Raw genomic sequence first — 19,006 nt, 5'->3', positions numbered from 1 at the left:
TGTGTGTGTGTGTGTGTGTCTTTGTGTGTCTATATATGTCTGTGTGTGCACCCATGCTGGGGCCAACCCTAGCTGAGAGGAAGTGGAGTTGCATTTATTATAACATAAACTAAGACAGGTTTCCTGCCCAGGGGAAATACAGGCTATCTCCAGGTAGGAAGGCGCCCCTTTGTCAGGGAAGTTCTTCTCCACCTTCTACTTTGCAGCCATTTGAGGAATCCTGCTGAGCACAGGACTTGCGCCTGGGAGTGGCAGGTCCTTGCTCTTCAGGAATGAACCCAGCCTATTAAAAACCATCATCTATTGAGTACCTACTGTATGCCATGCACAGAGTGGAGAACTTCGGGGGCTTTCATAGTATTTAACTCTCGGAAGGGCCCTGTGCCTGCAGTATTCCCTCAGGCTGGTGGGAACTTTGCGGAACACTAACTTCAGCAGGAAGCAGAGGAGGAGCTACTTGCCCTGGGAGAGGAAGAGACCCAGGACTGTGCGGCTCCAAGGCAGGGAACTTCCAGGAAATCCAGGAAGGCTTCAGGGATGGGGTGGCTTTTAACCAAGGCTCTAGAAGGATGGGAAGGATTCTGACAACAGAAATGGGGAAGAAGGGCTTTCCTGGCGGGGGCAGCAAGCAGAGGCAAAGGCCTGGAGGTGGACAAGCACAGAACAGGAGACAGGATGGTGGCCAAGAGTACAGGCCCTGGGTTCAGAAAGCCACAATGAGTCAGGATCCCTCACTTAGGAGCTTTTTGACCTCCTGTGAGTTACCTCACCTCTTCTTTAATAAAATTGGGGGCTGGGCGTGGTGGCTCACTCGTGTAATCCCAGCACTTTCGGAGGCCGAGGCAGGCGGATCATGAGATCAGGAGATCGGGACCATCCTGGCTAACATGGTGAAACCCCGTCTCTACTAAAAATACAAAAAATTAGCCAGTCGTGGTGGCAGGCGCCTGTAGTCCCAGCTACTCGGGAGGCTGAGGCAGGAGAATGGCATAAACCCGGGAGGTGGAGCTTGCAGTGAGCTGAGATCGCACCACTGCACTCCAGCCTGGGTGACTGAGCGAGACTCTGTCTCAAAAAAAAAAAAAAAAAAAGAAAAAGAAAAAAAAAGAAAGAAAATTGAGGCAAAATTTACATAACATAAAATTAGTCATCTTAAAGTGTGCAATTCACTTTGCATAACGTTTGGGAGGTTCATCCACATTGTAGCACTTATCAGAACTTCATTACTTATGATGGCTGAATAGGATGTACCACATTCATCTGCTTATCCATTCATCTGTTGATGGGCATTTGAGTTGTCCCCACCTTTTGGATACTATAAATGATGCTGCTATAAACATTTGTGTGCCAATCTTTGTTTGAGTCCCTGTGTTCAGTCCTCTTGAGTGTAGACCTGGGAGTGGTTGCTGGGTTGTATGGTACCTCTAGGTTGAACTTTTTAAGGATAGAGTATCACTTTGAACTTCAATTTCCACACCTGCAGAATGGAGATAATAACAACAGCTGTCTCATAATGAAGGGAGGATGGGAAGGGATTTGAGGATTAAATGAAGTGCCCAGGATAGTGAGGGCTCAAAGTACCTTTTGTTGCTTTTTTTTTTTTTTTCCCCAGATGGAGTCTCGCTCTGTCGCCCAGGCTGGAGTGCAATGGCGTGATCTCCGCTCACTGCAACCTCCACCTCCTGGGTTCAAGTGATTCTCCTGCCTCAGCCTCCCAAGTAGCTGGGACTACAGGTACATGCCACTGTACCTGGCTAATTTTTTGGTATTTTTAGTAGAGACAGGGGTTTTACCATGTTTGCCAGGCTGGTCTTGAACTCTTGACCTCAGGTGATCTGCCCATCTTGGCTTCCCAAAGTGTTGGCATTACAGGGATGAGCCACTGCACCCGGCCTCAAAGTACCTTTTGAATAGGCTGTGCTAGGGAAGGCTGACAGGTTGTGGGAAAGGAGGATGATGGGCAGGGGTCTCCAGTGCCTAGCTGAGCTTGCCCCTGCCCTAATCCATTTGGCTTCTCGAGGCTTTCAGTTCTTTCCCCACCAAAGATGGGGCAAAGTGAGCAGATGGCTGGTACCCTGGAAACCAGGCCCCTTCCTGCTCTTGGAGCCAAGGAGGCTGGCTCTGCTGGCCTCACTGAGCTGCCTTCCCCCAAGGAGTGCGCCCTTAGCGACCACTGATGCCCCATTTGCTGTTTGCTCTCTCTCCACTTCTTTCCTTCTCTTCAGAGCTGTTCAGGCTTGGCAAGCAGCAGGGGCTCAGAAACCAAATTAACAGGTAAAATTCCCATTCTCTGCCTGTTACTCGCCTGGCTGAGCTGCAAAGTCTGCAACATAACAGGAATTGGGAGTGAGGAGGGGGTGGGGGAAGGGAGCCAGTGTCAACAGGACTCATTTGAGAGAAAGAGGGATCCCCAGACTCATGATGTGGGAAGAGGCCAGTGGCACCCAGGGAAGTAATCACTGGGGTACCCCCTATTCCCTCTCTTTCTTCAGAGCTGCCTCCTGGCGTCTGTGGTTCTCTGACACTACATGGTCCATGAGTGGCACAAGGTGACAAAGGAAGACAGCAGTGAGCTTTGCCAAGGGGAGGACTCTAACCATGGGGCTCCCCCGACCCCACTGGCCCTGTCTCTTCAGCTGTACTCGGGTCCCTTTGGTGATCAGGAGACAGGTGCTGGGGCCCAGCAGTCAGGCAGAACTGAGTTCAAGTCCAAGTGCAGCCATGTAGGCATTGCAAGTGACCTTGGGCAAATTCTCTCTCTGAGCCTCCGTTTCTTCATCTTTAAAATGGGAGAACACATCTCTTAGCTGGGTTGTTGGTTTTGAGATCAGGAGGGAAAGTGCATTGTACAGCACCTGCCTGTGGTAAGCTCTTAGGATAGAGGCCATGGGTGACGGTGGGGGGCAGGGGGGCAGCAGTGAGAGTCAAAGTGATCTTTGTTGATTCCTGTCTCAGGTTTGACTCCTGTTGGGCATTGAGTCCCGTGCCAGGAGGAACTGTGTCTGTTTTCTTTGTGAGCTCCCTGTGTTTTAGGTGAGGGTCCCTAAAAGCAGGACCTGAGTGAGGATGGTTATCTAGGTGAACTAGCGAAGGAGGATTCTCAGGAGAGCTCTGCAAACCAGCAAGGGAAGCAGGAGAAGGCAGAAGAAGTAGCTAAGCAAGGGTGAGGTTTAAGAGCAGGCTAGACTCAGCCTGGTCTCTGGGGCATGAATGGCCTCTAAGACATTGCCCCAAACAGAGGCAAGGGAGCTGGACTGTTATAGCCCCATGTCAGCCTGCCAGTGGCTATGGGCTAGGCCTGGGGGTGCAGATGGGGGTGAGATCTCTGGGCAAGGTGGCTTCCAGAGATCTCTGGGCAAGGTGGCTTTATAGCCAACAGCAGTTCCCCTGGAGAAGGTTGCAGCTGTGGCACTGCTGCAGTTGGGATGGGTGTCCCATCCAGGAAAGGGGACCAGGGTCCAGCACCCAAAGCACCTGCACACCCTGAAAGCCCTCAGTCTAGGATGATGAAGAAAGCACTCACCGTGGCACCTGGCAGACTTTGGTGCAGTGCCCCTTCTGCCACTTCACAGGAATCAGTGACCTTCCTGGGTCTCAGTTCAATGATCCCTCCCACATAGGGCCCACCGGGTTTGCTTGAGGACACATCAGGTGCCACAGCTCATTGGCCAAGCACACAGTTGGCCATGAGCATCAGTTGGGTGGGGGGCATCCAACTTGTTGCTCTCCCCATAAATAGGGAGACCGTCCCAGGATGGGGTCTGTCTGGTCTGGCCTGGCCCAAGCGACTGCCTTCCCTCAAGGGTGAGAGATGGACTGCATGACCCCTAATAACCCCTGTCCCCAGGACCAACAGAGAAGAAGGCCATTGTTCTCAGCTCCCTTCCTCCAGAAATGAGAAACACAGCTGAAGCCGCTGCTGCTCCCCAGGGCCCTCCAAGGCCTGGAATTTCCCCATGGGTGTTTGTCCCCAACATGACTGATTTATTCCTATCATTATTCCTACATATCGAGTGATATGTAGATACATTCTGCTTCGTAAAAAGGACACATTTCAGGTGGGGTTAGAACCCCTCCTGCCACCATTTGCCAAGAGAACTGATGACAACTCTGTGTCCTTGTGTGGTTGAGGTGTGTTCAGGAAAGTTCTCCTTTAGGGTGGTGCTGCCAGGGTTTGGGAGGGACTCACACGATCCCAGTGAGGACAAGGGTGAAGGCCAGGCACTTCCCAAGGTCCCTACTGGCCAGAGGATGGCACAGAGGGGTGTATGAGCTGCCCAGCTTGGGTTTTTCCAGAAAAACCCTTTAACGTGGATGGAATGATCATTGCAATACTAATAATAGTTTCCATTTACTGAGCCTTACTCTGCCCCAGATAATAGCAGATAATAGATGGGTCTTCTCTTTGCGTCTTCTCATTTAACTCTGCACATGAGACATGTCCCCATCTTACAGATGAGAAGGCAGACGTTCAGGTTCACATAAGGTATCTAAGGTCACATAGTAAGTGATGAGGCCAGGGTTCAAATTCAGCCTCACTCACCCAGGAAGTGGGGTGCAGGAGACCCTGATGCCTGTCCCAGTCTGTGCCAGCTGGCCTTATCCCAGGAACAGGTCATTTCACTCCCCTGGCTCAGGCTCCCCGGATTCCTCCTCACCTCACCTTTACCCATCTGTGGGCACTTAGCCCTCTGCCTTCCACTCCAGGGTTGAAGATGGTGGAATACCTCTGTCTCCTTACAGAGAAGAGAAAGTAGAAGCCCAGAGAGGGCACTTGATCTGCTCCAGGACACACAGCAACGCCATCCCAGGGCTGTGGCTAGAACAAGGGTTTTCTCCCTCTTGGTCAGTGTTATTAACCTGTTGACCTTTCTGCTTTAATCCAACCCCAGACTGGGCCATGCTGCACGTGTGTGTGGGGATGTGAGTGAGTGCATGGAGAGAAGAGGGACGCTTCTCTCCTTGGTCACGTTTGCCACACACAGCCTGAGCAGCGGGCCAGTGGGGAATCTCTGGGGCCTGGCTGGCTCTGAGTGGAAGCTGCTCCCGGTGTCACCTGCCCCTTCCTACAGCTCCCTGGATGTCACACTTCCCACTTCCTAGCGGGGCTAGCCCTGCATCCCCTAACCACCTAGAGGTTGCCCTCTAAGACCTGTGCACTTTCTCTGTGGTCTGGCCTCTGGCTGAACAGAAGGTTTTATACAAATCGCAGTAGAGAGAAATAGATCAATGCTCCCCGGAAATGTCTCCATCAGCTTCCGGAGAGTGGGCTTCAGAGTTCCAAAGAGCAAAGTTGGAACATCAGACAAGGGGGAAAAACAAAACCCAGGACCTAGAGTGGTCCCTTTTGCCCTTGTCGTGAAGTTCCTCTGGGTCCCTGTTACTCCAGGCACTCTTGCCCCCCCGCCCCCCACTGCTGGGTCCCTGTCTACCTCCCTCTCCTCTCTCCTCTCATGCCTCTGCCAAAGCACAGCCCGCCTGCTGCTTTCTACAGCTGCCATGCAAATGGAGGCCCCTGCGCCATTGCCTTGGCTGTGTCTTCTGCTTAGAGCGCCTTTCTTCATCATCTCCAACACCCATTGCAGCTAAGCCACCCGTCCGGGTGCTACTTTCTCCATCTTCAACAGTGCTGTTACCCATTCATTCAGTGCCCAGGTATGACATGCCATTCCAGGCCCTGGGAATATAAGAGTCAGCGGTTCGGAACATTCCCCAGCCTCTGTCTTCTTCAGCTATTTGGGAACATATCGCTAACTCAGGCTCACTGCAGAGACAGTGCCAGAATTTCTGTGCCCTCCCCCAGTGCCTAACATAGTAAGTTATACATACTTAAGTAAGTTAATGAGTGTTTGCTGAGTGAATGAATGATGACTATCACTTACTGCCTTCTATTGTGATGTCTCTCTGCAGGGATTTCACCCACCATTGGTCGAGTACTGTATGCCGTGATCAGCTCTAGGCACCAAGTTTCTGTGTTCCCAGGATTTGTTCTTATTTATAACAACAAAGTAGATAACATCGGCACTTTTCTGGTGCCAGGCCCTGATTAAAGAGGCCTTGGTGAAGAGGCAATGGCAATGTTACATGTAGTAACAACCCTATCAGTAGGAACTCTGATTATCTCCATTTTACAAATAAGAATTCAGGCCCAGATAATTTAAGGCATTTTCCCCAAGCCACACAGCTGGTCAGAAGTAGAGACAGGACTCCAATACCAGCACTCTGACTCCAGAGCTCAGCCCCTTACGTTTATTGAGTGACTGAATGAATGACTCGTGTGCTACTTGATATGCTGGCTTCTGAAAGAGTTAATTCACACTCAGGAGTGGCTGCAGAGGCCTTCCTTGTGCAAACATGTACATACTATGCATACACGCACATGTGTGTGACCCCCTTGGCTCTCTCTCCAGTGTGTGCCACCTGTGCTAGAGTCTATTGTCCTGTCCCTGATTCTTGCCTCTCAAGTGGACCATGCACTGGCCCTGTGTCTGAGGGTCCTTATATAGTCTCTTTGCTCAGCCAGACATGGGGGTTACTATGCCCTAAAAGATCAATTGTTCCTAAATGCAGCCAGGATGTTTACCAGGGGAAGGGGAAAGGAACCAAGGTGGTCTGCAAATGAACTATGACAGATAAACCTCACCTCCCAGGAGACTCTTGGGAAATATGCAGGCTTATAAAAATGCTCTGGGCCATTCCAACTTGGAAGGCAGAGATGCATCTAAAATCTACCAAAATATCCATTCATGTGATCAATTGCTCATTGCTTCATCAAAAGATCAAGTGTTCGTGCTATACTGACACCCTAATAAATGAAGGAGGGACTTGGGCATTGGTGGTCTTCCAGGGCCTAAAACAGCAGGTGGGGAAGCACCTTGGTGAAGAGGCAATGGTGAGCTATAGAAGGTTTTTGAGCAGGAGAGGGACATGGTCCAAGCTTCATTCCTGAAGATCTGTCTTCCTGCCTGGTGGAGGATGGAATGGAGGGGCAGCAGAGAGACTGTGGAGGTTATAGCTGGGGACTGGGTGACAGGGGATGAAAGCTCAGGTTAGGGATGTGGAGTCCATGAAGGGGGTGAGAAGGGAGGAGCCTCATTATGGAGATGTTTCCGGGTAGATGGGACTGAGTTGTTTTGGCAGGGGAGAGAGAGTGGAATTTGAAGGCCCATAAGTCTGGGAGACTGAATGACTGGAAGCATTCCTGGAGGGGCCATTTCTGGGACAATAATAACAATAATTGCTACACAGGCCTTCCTCTGTGTCAGGCACTGTGCTTTATGGCTTTTGGTGTATTAAATACTCACAAGAATCCCCTCAGGTGATAACTGCCATTGTCTTCATCTTACACATGGGGAAACTGAGGCACAGTTACCTTGACAGAGATTACCCAGCCAATAATTGGTAGAGCCAGGATTCCACTCCAGGCAGCTGCCTGCAGAGCTTCTGCAGGTAACCCCCACCCCACGCACCTCTCCATTCACAGGCCTGCAGGAGGCTGTCTTTATTTCTGGAGCGGACATGCATTTCCAAGCAGAAGCACTGAGAGGGGAGGACCAGGGCTTCACTTGGAAACTGACCTGAGTGCAGAAGCAGCACCTCGAGGAGGAGTCCGCAGCCCTCTGGGGCTCCTGGTTCTGTGTGGTGGGGACATCAGCCCAGAAGATTAATGAGAGGGCAGGGGAGGGAGGAAAGGAAGGAAGGGAAGGAAGAAAAATTGCTGCCCATTATACCTGTCCTTTGGCAAGGCCGGGTAATTAGCAAACCGTCGGCAATAAAATATTTCGTTTTGGTGTAATTGCAAAGTAATTATGTGGTATGGGTTGTGTATTAATCGTGTTGATTAATTACACTCAGGTAGTAATTAAACATCTGCTTGATAATCGTGTGCAGCCTGAGGCTGAACATTTATACACATACACACACGCCCGTGCCACACGCAGAGCTCCTTGGTCTCTGCTCATTGGGCGGTGTGTGTTTGTGTGTGTGTGTGTGATGTGGGTGTGTTTGACAGAGCCTCGCTGAGTTAGAGACCTCTCCCTCCCCCACCATACAATGAGCACTTTGTTCCCCAGCCTCACCTGGAACACTGGGAGGAACTGACCTACGACTGGGGCCATGCCACCCTGCAGCCCCTCTCGGAACAGAACATGAGGCCCAGGTGTCTCCTGTCTGGCAGGGCTGCCAAGCCAAGCTGGGTTGGCACGGGGCTCAAGTGCTCCATACGTGGCAATGTGCTGTCATGTCTTAGAACTCACTGCAAACTTGGCAACAGTCCCTTCCTGCACCCTCTGAGACTGTGTTTGGCTTTGAGGGTCCGTGCTTGGGCAGATTCCTTTTCCCCAGCAGCTGGGAGAAAGTTTTTATTGTAGGAACCACTTGGGCTGAGGCCCCGGTACCAGCACAGCACACCCATTAGGACTGGATTTAATAACCTGATCCTGGACACTGTGGGGACCAAAGCAGGATGCTGACCTGTGTGCAGGAGCCTGTTTCTCACCTGGATCCTACCCTTGCTGTGTGATCTTGAGCAAGTCACTCCCATTCTCTGTCTCTGCTTCCTGGTCTATAAAACAAAGAAAAACTGAGCTCGGAGGCCTCCAAGGGCCTTTGCAGCGCTGCTGTACTCAGATTCTAATTTGGTTTGTACTAATTAGGAATCGGAGACAATTTAAATTCAATACATATGATCCTTAGTGAGTAAACAATTGGAAATAATTCCTTCCTTTATGACTTCCCAAAGACTCACTCATGAGCAATGAGAACCCAGCGAAAATCAATAGGTTTTATTTTTCAGACAGAGAAATTGCAGGTTCCTTGAACTGCTGGGCATTGCAATTCATTGTTGTATTTTAAAATGTTATGTTTATGTTTATGGACTGCCATTAGATAATATGGATTCATCCTGAAGGTGGTTTTTTCATTAACTTAACTCATTTTACTTATTAGTTCACATTTATAGCTTGGGTTTAATAAGCACACTGTGCAAAAGTCATAAAATACCCTTTTTCTTTAACAATATTTTAACATCAAGACTCTTTTCTGAGTCATCTCAGGTTTATTTGCTCATAACTTGCTTCTTCTGTGATTTGAGGCCTGGCACAGCCAACTGTAGCCTGTTATTTGACCTTGAGCTTCAGTGTCTTTATTTGTAGTAGGGGAAAGGCATCACTAGTTAATAAAAGTAATCAATTTTAAAAAGGAAGCATTCGACAATCACTTACTATATTCAAAGTGGTTCTGATATATAAGCTGGTTGAATCTCACATTCCTGAAATGGCTTTATTTTTTCCCCCCACTTTATAGGGGAGGAAACTGAGGCCCAGAGAGGTTAAATGACTTGCCTGAGGCCACACAGTTGGTGACAGTGGCAGAGCTGGGATGCGAACACAACATGTCTGTGTGAGTCAAGCTGACACCTAAAATTAACCCTCACAGTATCTAAATCAGCCAACATTTTCCCTCCCACATCTGTCTTCCTACCCTCGGCCTGTCAGACTCAGTATCCCCCCACACCACCCACCCACCTTCCCCCAACATCCCCTTATCCCCATCCACCCCACTCCCCACCGGGCCCTGCCCATCCTCCTTCCATCCTCTTGTTTTCTGTTTCCACTTGCCTGGGCTTCTTGCTGCTTTTATCTATCTATCTATCTATCTATCTATCTATCTATCTATCTATCTATATTTATTTTATTTATTTATTTATTTATTTATTTATTTATTTATTTATTTTTGAGACAGAGTCTCACTCTGTTACCCAAGCTGGAGTGCAGTGGCACGATCTCGGCTCACTGCTACCTCCGTCTCCCGGGTTCAAGTGATTCTTCTGCCTCAGTCTCCCGAGTAGCTGAGACTACCAGGTGTGTACCACCACGCCTGGCTAATTTTTTGTATTTTTAGTAGAGACAGGGTTTCACCATGTTAGCCAGGATGGTCTTGATCTCCTGACCTCATGATCTACCTGCCTCAGCCTCCTATAGTAGTGGGATTACAGGCACGAGCCACCGTGCCCAGCCTTCTTGCTGCTTTTAATTTCCCGGAAGCACATTTCTGCCTTGTGATCTTTAGTGGCTCCCCATTGCCTGTGGATAAATTTCATCATCCTTGGCCTGGCATTCAAGGACCTTAACCATCCACCCCTTGCCTTCCACTTCTGTCTCACTTCCCACTCTGCCCCAACAGGCGGGCTTGGCTCATGGTCTTGAATACCCACCCACATGTGGGTACCCCTGTGCCTTTGTTTCCCCTGGTCTCTCTGCCTATAGTGCCTTCCACATCTTCATACATTCTGATCTTCTCCTTCCTCCAGGAAGCCTTCCCTGGGGCCTCTCACTCCTCTGAATTCATAATGATTTGATGAACCCCTCCTTAGCCACCTGGAACTACAGACCCACAGGCATTGTCCTCTGTTGCCCATAACAGTGAATAGCCCCTTTGAAGGTGTAATCTGTGCCTCTCTCATCCTTGGTGCCCCTGGAATCTCAGGTATATAGCAAGTGTTCAATTAATGCTTTCCAAATGAGTGAATGTTCATGTTCCTCGTGGTCTCCAGGAAACAGAACTCCCTGTCTTCTCTGTTGAATTCAGGACCAGCCCCATGCAAATTTCGGGAAAGACCTGTCCAAGTTCTACCTACTTTCAACAGCTCTTCCTCCCTCCCTCCCTGCATGCTTCCTTCTGTTTCCAAGAATTGTCACATTTCTTCTTGATCAGTGACTCAAACAAAACTGTTTTCCTCTCTTCTTCCATAAAACTTCCTTGTCCTGGGCGCCATTTACTTGCTTTACTGCGGCGTGAATGGGCTTCTGGTTTCTGGCAAATTAATTCCAGCTATGATGTTCATTGTGGATAATGGTGAAGAAAACGAGACATCCAGGGGCTGAACGCCACTCTGTTTTTGAGCCTGAGGATTTTGCAGATGAGGAAACTGAGGCCCAGAGGTGGGGAAAGAGGGACTTAGGTAAAGGAATCTGCTGAATTCTCAGTCAAGGCTCCCTGGGGAACTCTCTGCTGTTTCCTGGGTTATCTTGATCATGGGGATTAGAACTACCACTCTGTTGGTGGTCAGTGCACTTTACAGTTTGCATGAACTTGACCTAAGATAGGCATCTCAGCTGCTCTGTGAGGTTTCACCAAGGCTCAGAGGGGTGGGTTGCCTGCCTCGACCACAGAGCCGGTGTCTAGCAGTGGAGCCAGGGGTGGAATGCAAGTCGGGCTGTGCCACAACTGTGCTCTCCCCACTTCCCCCGTGGATGGCGATGCTCACTGGCTTCCCTACCTGCTGGCAGCAGCCTTGTGTTTACGCCAGACTTGATCTACGGGATGTATTCCCCTGGTTGGAGCAGGTAGCTAGAGAGGGAAGGAGACAGAGCCAAGGAAAAAGCCAGGTCAGGCCTCAGTGAGAAGGACCTGGCCTCAAAGAGCCTAGGATCAGAAGATAGGTGACATGGGCCAGGCCTGGCTCACAGCCCTCAGAGCTGGGCTTCCTGAGCTGCTGTGGGATGACCAGGGCCTTGTGACTGTCCACTCCCAGCCCCATCCACCACTCAGCCGTATCCTCCCCAACTGGCATTTCTGGGCCTGGACTTGGGAAAGGAACTTTATTTGAGGATGACACACACGTGCGTTTACAATGACACATGTTCACACACTGAATCCCTGCCCCCACACACACACAGATGCATGCCCACCCCCACATGCTGCCGACAGTCATGCACACACATAGGTGACACATGCCCTCCTGAATGTCTCTAGTTCACGCTCTATTTTAAACAGTCTAGGTGGCAGCATCCCATAGTGATCAAGAGCTTCTGCTCGTAAAGCAAATAGGGGTTCAAATGCAGTCTATTTCACAGCTGTGTGTCTGAAAGTTACCTAGCTTCTCCAGGCTTCAGTTTCTTATCAATAAAACGGGGATGATAGCACTGTTAGAATGAAATGGGTGGACACATGTAAAGCGCTGACCACGGGACATTTATATTCATTTCTACTCAGCTCCCACAGGCAGCCTTGGCCTGTGGTCTCAAATGCCTGCCCCCCACTCCCACATCTGAGTATCTCCATGCCTGTGCTCACCCTGGGCCCATGGCCCACAGCACTCTGCTGCCATCTCCGCAGACCCATGTCTGCCCCCTCCTCCAGGAAGCCTTCACATGCCCTCGGGTGTTATCAGGGGAATTAGAGGAGAAGCTCCTGTCCCCGTGAGTTATTAGAAGCACAGGCTTCAAAGCTGGCCTGAGAGGTGGCAGACTGACGGAGGGTCCGTGATCCCCTTTCACAGATGGAGAAACTGAGGCCCCACGCAGGTGAGGGTGTGCCTGAGTGTTCACAGCAAGTTAGTGTGGTGTTGGGACTGGAACCCAGGACTCCTGCCTGCGGGTCTACAGCTGTCACCTCCTTCTCAGAGTGAAGACTCCCCCCTCCATGGATCTGTTAGTTAGGTGGGTGATCTGGTTCTCTCAGCCAGTTTGAGGGAGCATGGAAGTTGGGGGAGATAGATGGAGGGAGCATGGAAGTTGGGGGAGATAGATGGAGATAGATGGGGGAGATAGATGGGGTCCCCAGATGAGCCTCTTCAAGTGTGTGATGGTGGGATACAGAGAGGAGTGGGAGATGCTGGGGAGGAGAGGCCCAGAGTGGGGACTGGGACAGGGTGGGCTGAAGCAGGAACCATGGGTGACCTGGTGAGCCCGCAAGGATGGCATGGCTGTGTATGCTGCTACTGAAACAATCTCTGTCGTCACCTCTTTCCTGCAGCCGTTTATTTATTTCTTTATCATGCCCTTTTGGAAAATGCTGGGAATGCCACCCCTCCTGGGGAATGCACCCTCCCCCCGCTCCCCAGTTCACACCGTCTGGTGTGACATTCGTGCTCACCAGCTTGCACAGTGCTAATGACATTTGCATTTTACTGGCTGGTGAAATGTGGGCTGTGCTTGGTGACGGGGGTAAAGGGATCCTTAGGCAGATGGGAGGTTCCCAGCCTAGAAAGAGGGGCAGGCTTGCTGATCTGGGGGCCCACACAGGTCTCTGAGATGCAGAGAAAAGGGAGAAGGTGGGTGCAGAGGGGAGGAATATCTGGCGGAATTTAGAGATGCTGTTTGTCTAAAGGCTTGCCAGGAACACAAGGCAACCCAAGTCTGGTGTTCCACCTCCCCTGACATGCACATGCACTGTCCTCTGCGTCACCTCCTTAACATTTATTGAGCAATTTCTAGATGCCAAATGCTCCTCTGTGGGCTTCACAGACTTATGAAAGTCATTTTAATTCCCAGCAATCCTCAGGAAAAGATGCTATTATTATTCCCATTTTACAAATGAAGAGTCTGAAGCTCTGAGAGGACACCTGACTTGCCTCTTCTGGAAAGAGGTTGCGCCTGTGGCCAAGGTCCACCTGCCTCCAAAACCCATGCTCTTGGCCACTGTGGGCAACTTCCTGTTCTCTGTCTGGGCTTGAGCAGAGCCAGGAAACATTTGTCTGCTGAGGCCCAAGACTGAGTAGAGGTGGTGAGCATCCTCCCCCGTCCGCCGCCACAGCATGCAACAGGCTCCTGCTATGCTCCTGGGGCTGCTCCAGCCTGACAGCTACAGAGAAGGGTATGGCCCCAGAGAGAGGCCTCAGCATGAGTCAGGAGAGACCCAGAGTTTAGGCCTTGCTCTGCCACCAACTCGCTGTGTGACTTTGAGCAAGTCGTGCCCCTCTCTGGGTATCAGTCTCCTTATTTGTAAAAAGAGGCCATTGGTCTGGCTGCATGGAGCATCCCAGGAATGCATTTTCACACAAGGAAGAAACTTCTCTCCAATCTGTTTGGACTCATGGAGTTGCCTTGCACTCAGACATACAAATTATGTTTTACATCAAAGCAAATCATGAAACATTTGCTGAACCTCCTCTCCCTTCTGCAAGGGGAACTGTGCTAGATGCAGGGGTTATGATGCTTATGTGTTTTTACTCAGCACACGCATACACGGGCACATGCATACCTTTGTGTCTTAGAATTATTTCCAGGCTACTTCAGTCGGATCTAGATGTTGAGTCTCCAATGCTGATGCTCACTTGCAGACTCCTGCAGTCTTGGTTTTATGACTTCGCCTCCTGCAGGGCCAGGAGAGCCCTTCAAACAGAAAGAAGAGACCTCAGCTCAGGCAGGTAATCACGGCTGCCTCTGCTTCCCTCTCACAGGTGAGCATCTCCTGGACAGCGTCAAGCTTCAGATGAGCTGAGCTTCTAATACTACCATCAAAGCAACTGGAACCCCTTGAATTTGATTTCTGGAGACGCGGGCATAATCCTTTTGCAGACGTCTCAACGCTGGCTCTCCAGGTAACGGAGTTTAGGCTTGTTCAGCAAGGGGATTTTCGCTACTTTTGTTGTTGCTGTTGTTGTTGCTAAGGGTGACCATCAGCAGGGCACCTGTCATTCTCTATCATTCATTCTCTTTCATGCATTAGTGTCTGTCTCCCCCATCACACCAAAGGTGCATGGGCAGGAGTGTAAGGGGTGCAGATAGTGTGAGTGGATCTGAGCCAAGGTTGCTGGGGTTTCACTAGATTAGCCAAAAAGATAACCCTCAGAGGGGCCAGACAGCTGAGAAGGCTGAGGTACACGCTAGCCTACCAGGTTGCTGGCCCATGCCCCTCAAGCTCAGCTGGGGAAGGGTGGAGCTGTTGCCCAGGTAAGCAAGAACCAGTGGTGGGTCAGAAGTAAAGGTTGGCCGCAGTGGGTGGTGAGAAGGCAAAAGCTGAACTGAGGTCAGATGCTGCATCATTTGGGAGCCAACACTCAAACTGGATTAAGCAAGATAGGCCATTTATTAGCTTTTTTATTAGTTTCTAATATATTGTCGATATGGGGCCTATTTATTGGTTTCAAGGTAGGCAGGGCTGAAGCCAGGGCTCAAATGATGCTATTAGGACCATGTCTCACTACATCCGTGTCCTCTGCCTCCCTCCTTGTGAGTTTCAGTCCTTGGCAGCCACTCTTCATGTGGCAGCAGGGCAGGGACGTGCAGCTGCAGACTGACGTCTTGCTCATTTCAAATCCAATGGAAGGAGAGCTTCTTTCTCCTAGGAGTTCCAACAAAAATCCCAAAGTCAAGGCTTATTGGATGGTCTTGGGTCACATGACCACCTCTGAGCAATCACTGAAACCTGGAGGATAAGCTATGCTGATTGGCCAGACTGGGTCAGTCTGGGGGTGGGGGGGTTGTGGGTTGAGTGGGGGGGGTTGTAGGGGGTTTGGGGGGGAGTGGGGGGGTGTAGGGGGGCGGGGGTTTGTGCCGGAGGGTGGTAGGTGTGGTGGGTTGGGGAAGTCAGCCTGCATGCATGAGGGGATGGACTTCCAAGGGAAAATCCAGGCATTGTTTTTAGAAAAAGGAGAAAGGAATGCCGGGCAAACAAAGCAGCAGATTCTTCCTACTGGTGTCATGGTGGGAGTCAGGGGCGGGAGCAATAAAGCACCCAGGTGGTCGCATGTGCCCCAGTTGGGGTCCTTCCTGTGATTTATGGTACCAAGGTTGGCCTCTCTCTAAGTGCCTCTTCTTTAGTGAATCCAGTATCTGAAAGCCCAACTTTCTCACACACACACACACATATCCCCCATGCCTCTGATGGATCTGCAAGTCATACTTCACGTTCCAAAAAGATTGTTCCAGAAGGTCCTCATAAAGAGTCCCTGCACTCTCTGATGGCCGCCCCACTATTTCAGCTACCCCAGCTCCTGGCTGCCTTGAGTAGACCTCCACTCGCGGGGAAGGCCTGTTCCTTCTTCCCCCCACCTCCACTCCTGCTTGACTTGGGGGAGTTTCTTGTGCCTCTTTAGGGTTTATTTGCCCTAAATGGGCCCCTTCCCAGAAGACCAGCCGCAGCCTTGCTTTTCCGAAGCCCCTTAGAGGGACAGGCGAGTAGAGGGGGACGGCCACTGGTTGAGTGGAAGCTCTGCCTCTGGGGGCACGAGGGTACACGTGGCCAGGCCAGCCTGGCAGCCCCGCTGCCCTCCACCGTGGCAGCTCTGTCTGTCAAATGTGTGATTTCATTTGAGCAAATATTCCTCTGCAGAAAAAATACTGAAAACCACAGCTTGTGATGCTGCCTCCCTGGCAGCTGTGGCCAGGCACTTTGTCAGATCTGCCCTTCGCTTGGTTTTGGTCAACCACAAACCTCTTGGCCCTCCCCCAGTCTCTCTCGGTCTGTGTCTCGCCTGTGGGCTCCAAAGCTCTGACTCACCGTGCAGCCAGCTCAGCGCTTAGCACCACCCTGCCTTATATGGTGAGCTCAGCACCTCTGGGTCAATGAGTGTTAATTCATTTATTCAGCCAATGGCTGTTGAGTGCCTACCATGTGCCAGGAGCTGTTTTAGATGCTGGGGATTGAGGGTGAGCAAAGCCCAAAGGTCCCTGTCCTCAGGGTTCCCTGCCCCCTCCTCTGGGAGATCTCCTGAGGACAGGACCCTCCTCTGGGTGTCTTGCCCCCAGCCCCTCGCCTGATGTCTCACACAGTGCTAAACCATAACTGGGCTGGCTTGGTAGATATGTCAGTCAGTTACTTTCTACACCATTTTGTAAAGTTCCCACCTGTGCCTGATGCAGCAGAAATAGCAGAATGACTTTGTTCTCAGCCTTTAGGACTTAGGGTGTAAAGTGCCACTCATCATGGCCCTGGGGAGGAGGAAGGGCAAGTGTTAGAGATCTGTATGCAGACCTGCTCCTGGAGTGTGCACCTGTTCATAAAACGAATCATACAAGCTCCACTTCCCAGGCATGCTTCATTCATTCAGATGCACTCAACAGGCACCTCAGAGGCCATCCCTAAGGGAGACGATCAAAGTCAAGACATCCAAGGTAAAGAAGGGGAGGGTACAGAGCAGAAATAGAAAAGAAGGCTTGGGGGTTCAGAGGCCAGAAGGAGATGTTACCGCTGCACAGTGGTGGTGTAAAATCAGGGGATGCAAGGCCTGTGAGCTGAGCCTAGATATGGGCCAGGTGAGGACGCTAGAAAGGACATTTGGGAGGAAGACACAGTGAGAGCAAAGGCCTGACAGTGGGACCCTGAGGCTTGAAAGACTGTGCCAGGCAGGAAGCCAGATGAACTCGGTTAGCCTTCTTTCCTGCAGGCCTCTAGGCTTGGCCGTGCTGGGCCTGGGGCCATCTTGTCTTCCAATGCTGCTTTCAACTACAGCTTGGGTGGGGAGTTTAGTAGCTCCTCCCTTTTCCTTTTGTCTTCTTCATCCCTGGAAAAGGGAGTTTTGGAGGGCCCTTTCAAAGAGATGGTGCTGCACAAAGACCGGGAGTTCTTAATCCTCTCATTCCTGAGATACTTTACAGAGCTTAGGGCTCATTTTCACTTAGAGCATTGCAAGCCGCCGCCCTAGTGGCAGACCCTGGGCTGGAAGTTGGGAGACTTGGGTCCGGGCTGTGCTACTGATGTCCTTAGCCTCCTGGCCTATAGTTTATCAAGCTCCTTCCAGCTTGAGACATTGTATTCCATGTCAGACCTGGATTCGGATCTGAGCTCTGCCAGCGGTACAGCCTCAGTATTCTTATATGTAAGTTAGGGATAATAATAGTACACTTCTCATAAGACTGTGTGAAGGTGAAAGGAAATACTTGAATGACAGAAAGTGCTTAACAGAGCACCTGCCAGGGATCAGCATTCAGTGTAGTACTGATGCTATTGGTGTTGTTATTATTTATATTTCAATCGTATTAATATAACTCTGTGGGAGTCTTCAGTGTATAGGTGCCTGTTGGTCCATGTCCCAAAAAACTTGGTGATGGGGGCCAGGTGTGGTGGCTCACGCCTGTAATCCCAGCATTTTGGGAGGCTGAGGCAGGCAGATCGCAAGGTCAGGAGTTCGAGAGCAGCCTGGCCAACGTAGTGAAACCCCGTCTCTACTAAAAATACAAAAATTAGCTGGGTGTGGTGGTATTCACCTGTAGTCCCAGCTACTTGGGAGGCTGAGGTGGGAGAATTGCTTGAACTTGGGAGGTGGAGGTTGCAGTGAGCCAAGACCATACCACTGAACTCCAGCCTGTGTGACAGAGTGAGACTCCATCTCAGAAAAAAAAAAAGAAAACTTGGTGATGGGGTGGGACGTTACACCCCTCCCATCTCCAAATAGTGATGGGGTTGGGGCTGCCTTACCTAAAATCACATTTATTCGTTCATTCACCAACCCTTCATTGAGCACTTGCTGTGCCTGGGCCTCTGAGAGGCATGTGGAGTCCTATTGGATAGGATGCTCAGGGTCCCTGCTCTCAGCAGCTCAGGTCTTCAGGCTGAGGCCTTGGAGGGAAGTCCCACCCCGGCTTCCCATGGCATCTGAAGCTTTGTTCAACCCTCCCTTGCCATCTTGGGCCTAAGGCCTGGGTGAAATGCCAGAGAATCCACTAAAATGAACTGGTCCTGTGTTGCACATGGACCTAAAGGATGGGGTGGATTGCCAAGTCTCAGTTCAGCATCAGGAAAACTGAAGTGTTTCAGGGGGAAGATCGGCTTGCCCTGGGCGCCAATGGCAAGGTCCTGTTTCATTGTCACCCCCCTTTGATGCTTGTTTGGATCCTGAACTGCAAAGGGTTTTGATTATTTCTGGAGGATGCCAAGCCTGCACTTGGAAGGGGCTAGGGGTCCAGTCTGCCCCTGTGTTTGCCTTGCGGTCTCCTGGTAGCTGTGGGTATCTCACCCTCTCTGGTAGCCAGCAGAGCCTGCCATGTGGGGCATCAGCCAGGGGTTGGTGAATGGATGGATGGGTGGAAGGATCACAGTGGCTTTTCTAGAATCCATGTGGTCCCAGCCTCAGCCAGGGTGGCTGGAGATACCAATCTGTTGGCTTGTTTTTCCATGACAATTTGATTTTGGCTCCCGTGGAATATCAGGAATTTTCAAGTAGTGGAATGGACTCAAAACAAATGGCTTTTGAGCTGATCAGCTTTCTCAGTTTGATTTCAGGGAGGCAGCCTGGTGTGTATCCTGATTTAAGGACCAGAGCTTGCAAGCTCCAGCTCCTGGG

General features: G+C 50.7%; 1 protein-coding gene across 1 annotated transcript in view; it reads left to right on the top strand.

The window, feature by feature from the left end:
• Positions 1 to 19,006, top strand: part of TSPAN18 (tetraspanin 18) — a 203,093-nt gene that overhangs the window by 117,871 nt on the left and 66,216 nt on the right. The window contains exon 3 of the mRNA XM_025356007.1: positions 14,183 to 14,323. The gene's annotated coding sequence lies outside the window, so the exon portion shown is untranslated. The remainder of the gene's footprint in view (positions 1 to 14,182; positions 14,324 to 19,006) is intronic.

The sequence above is a fragment of the Theropithecus gelada genome, chromosome 14 (assembly GCF_003255815.1).
Source record: "Theropithecus gelada isolate Dixy chromosome 14, Tgel_1.0, whole genome shotgun sequence".
NCBI lineage: Eukaryota > Metazoa > Chordata > Mammalia > Primates > Cercopithecidae > Theropithecus > Theropithecus gelada.
The sequence above is the reverse complement of the archived record's forward strand: the minus strand, read 5'-3'. Positions and strand labels throughout refer to the sequence as shown.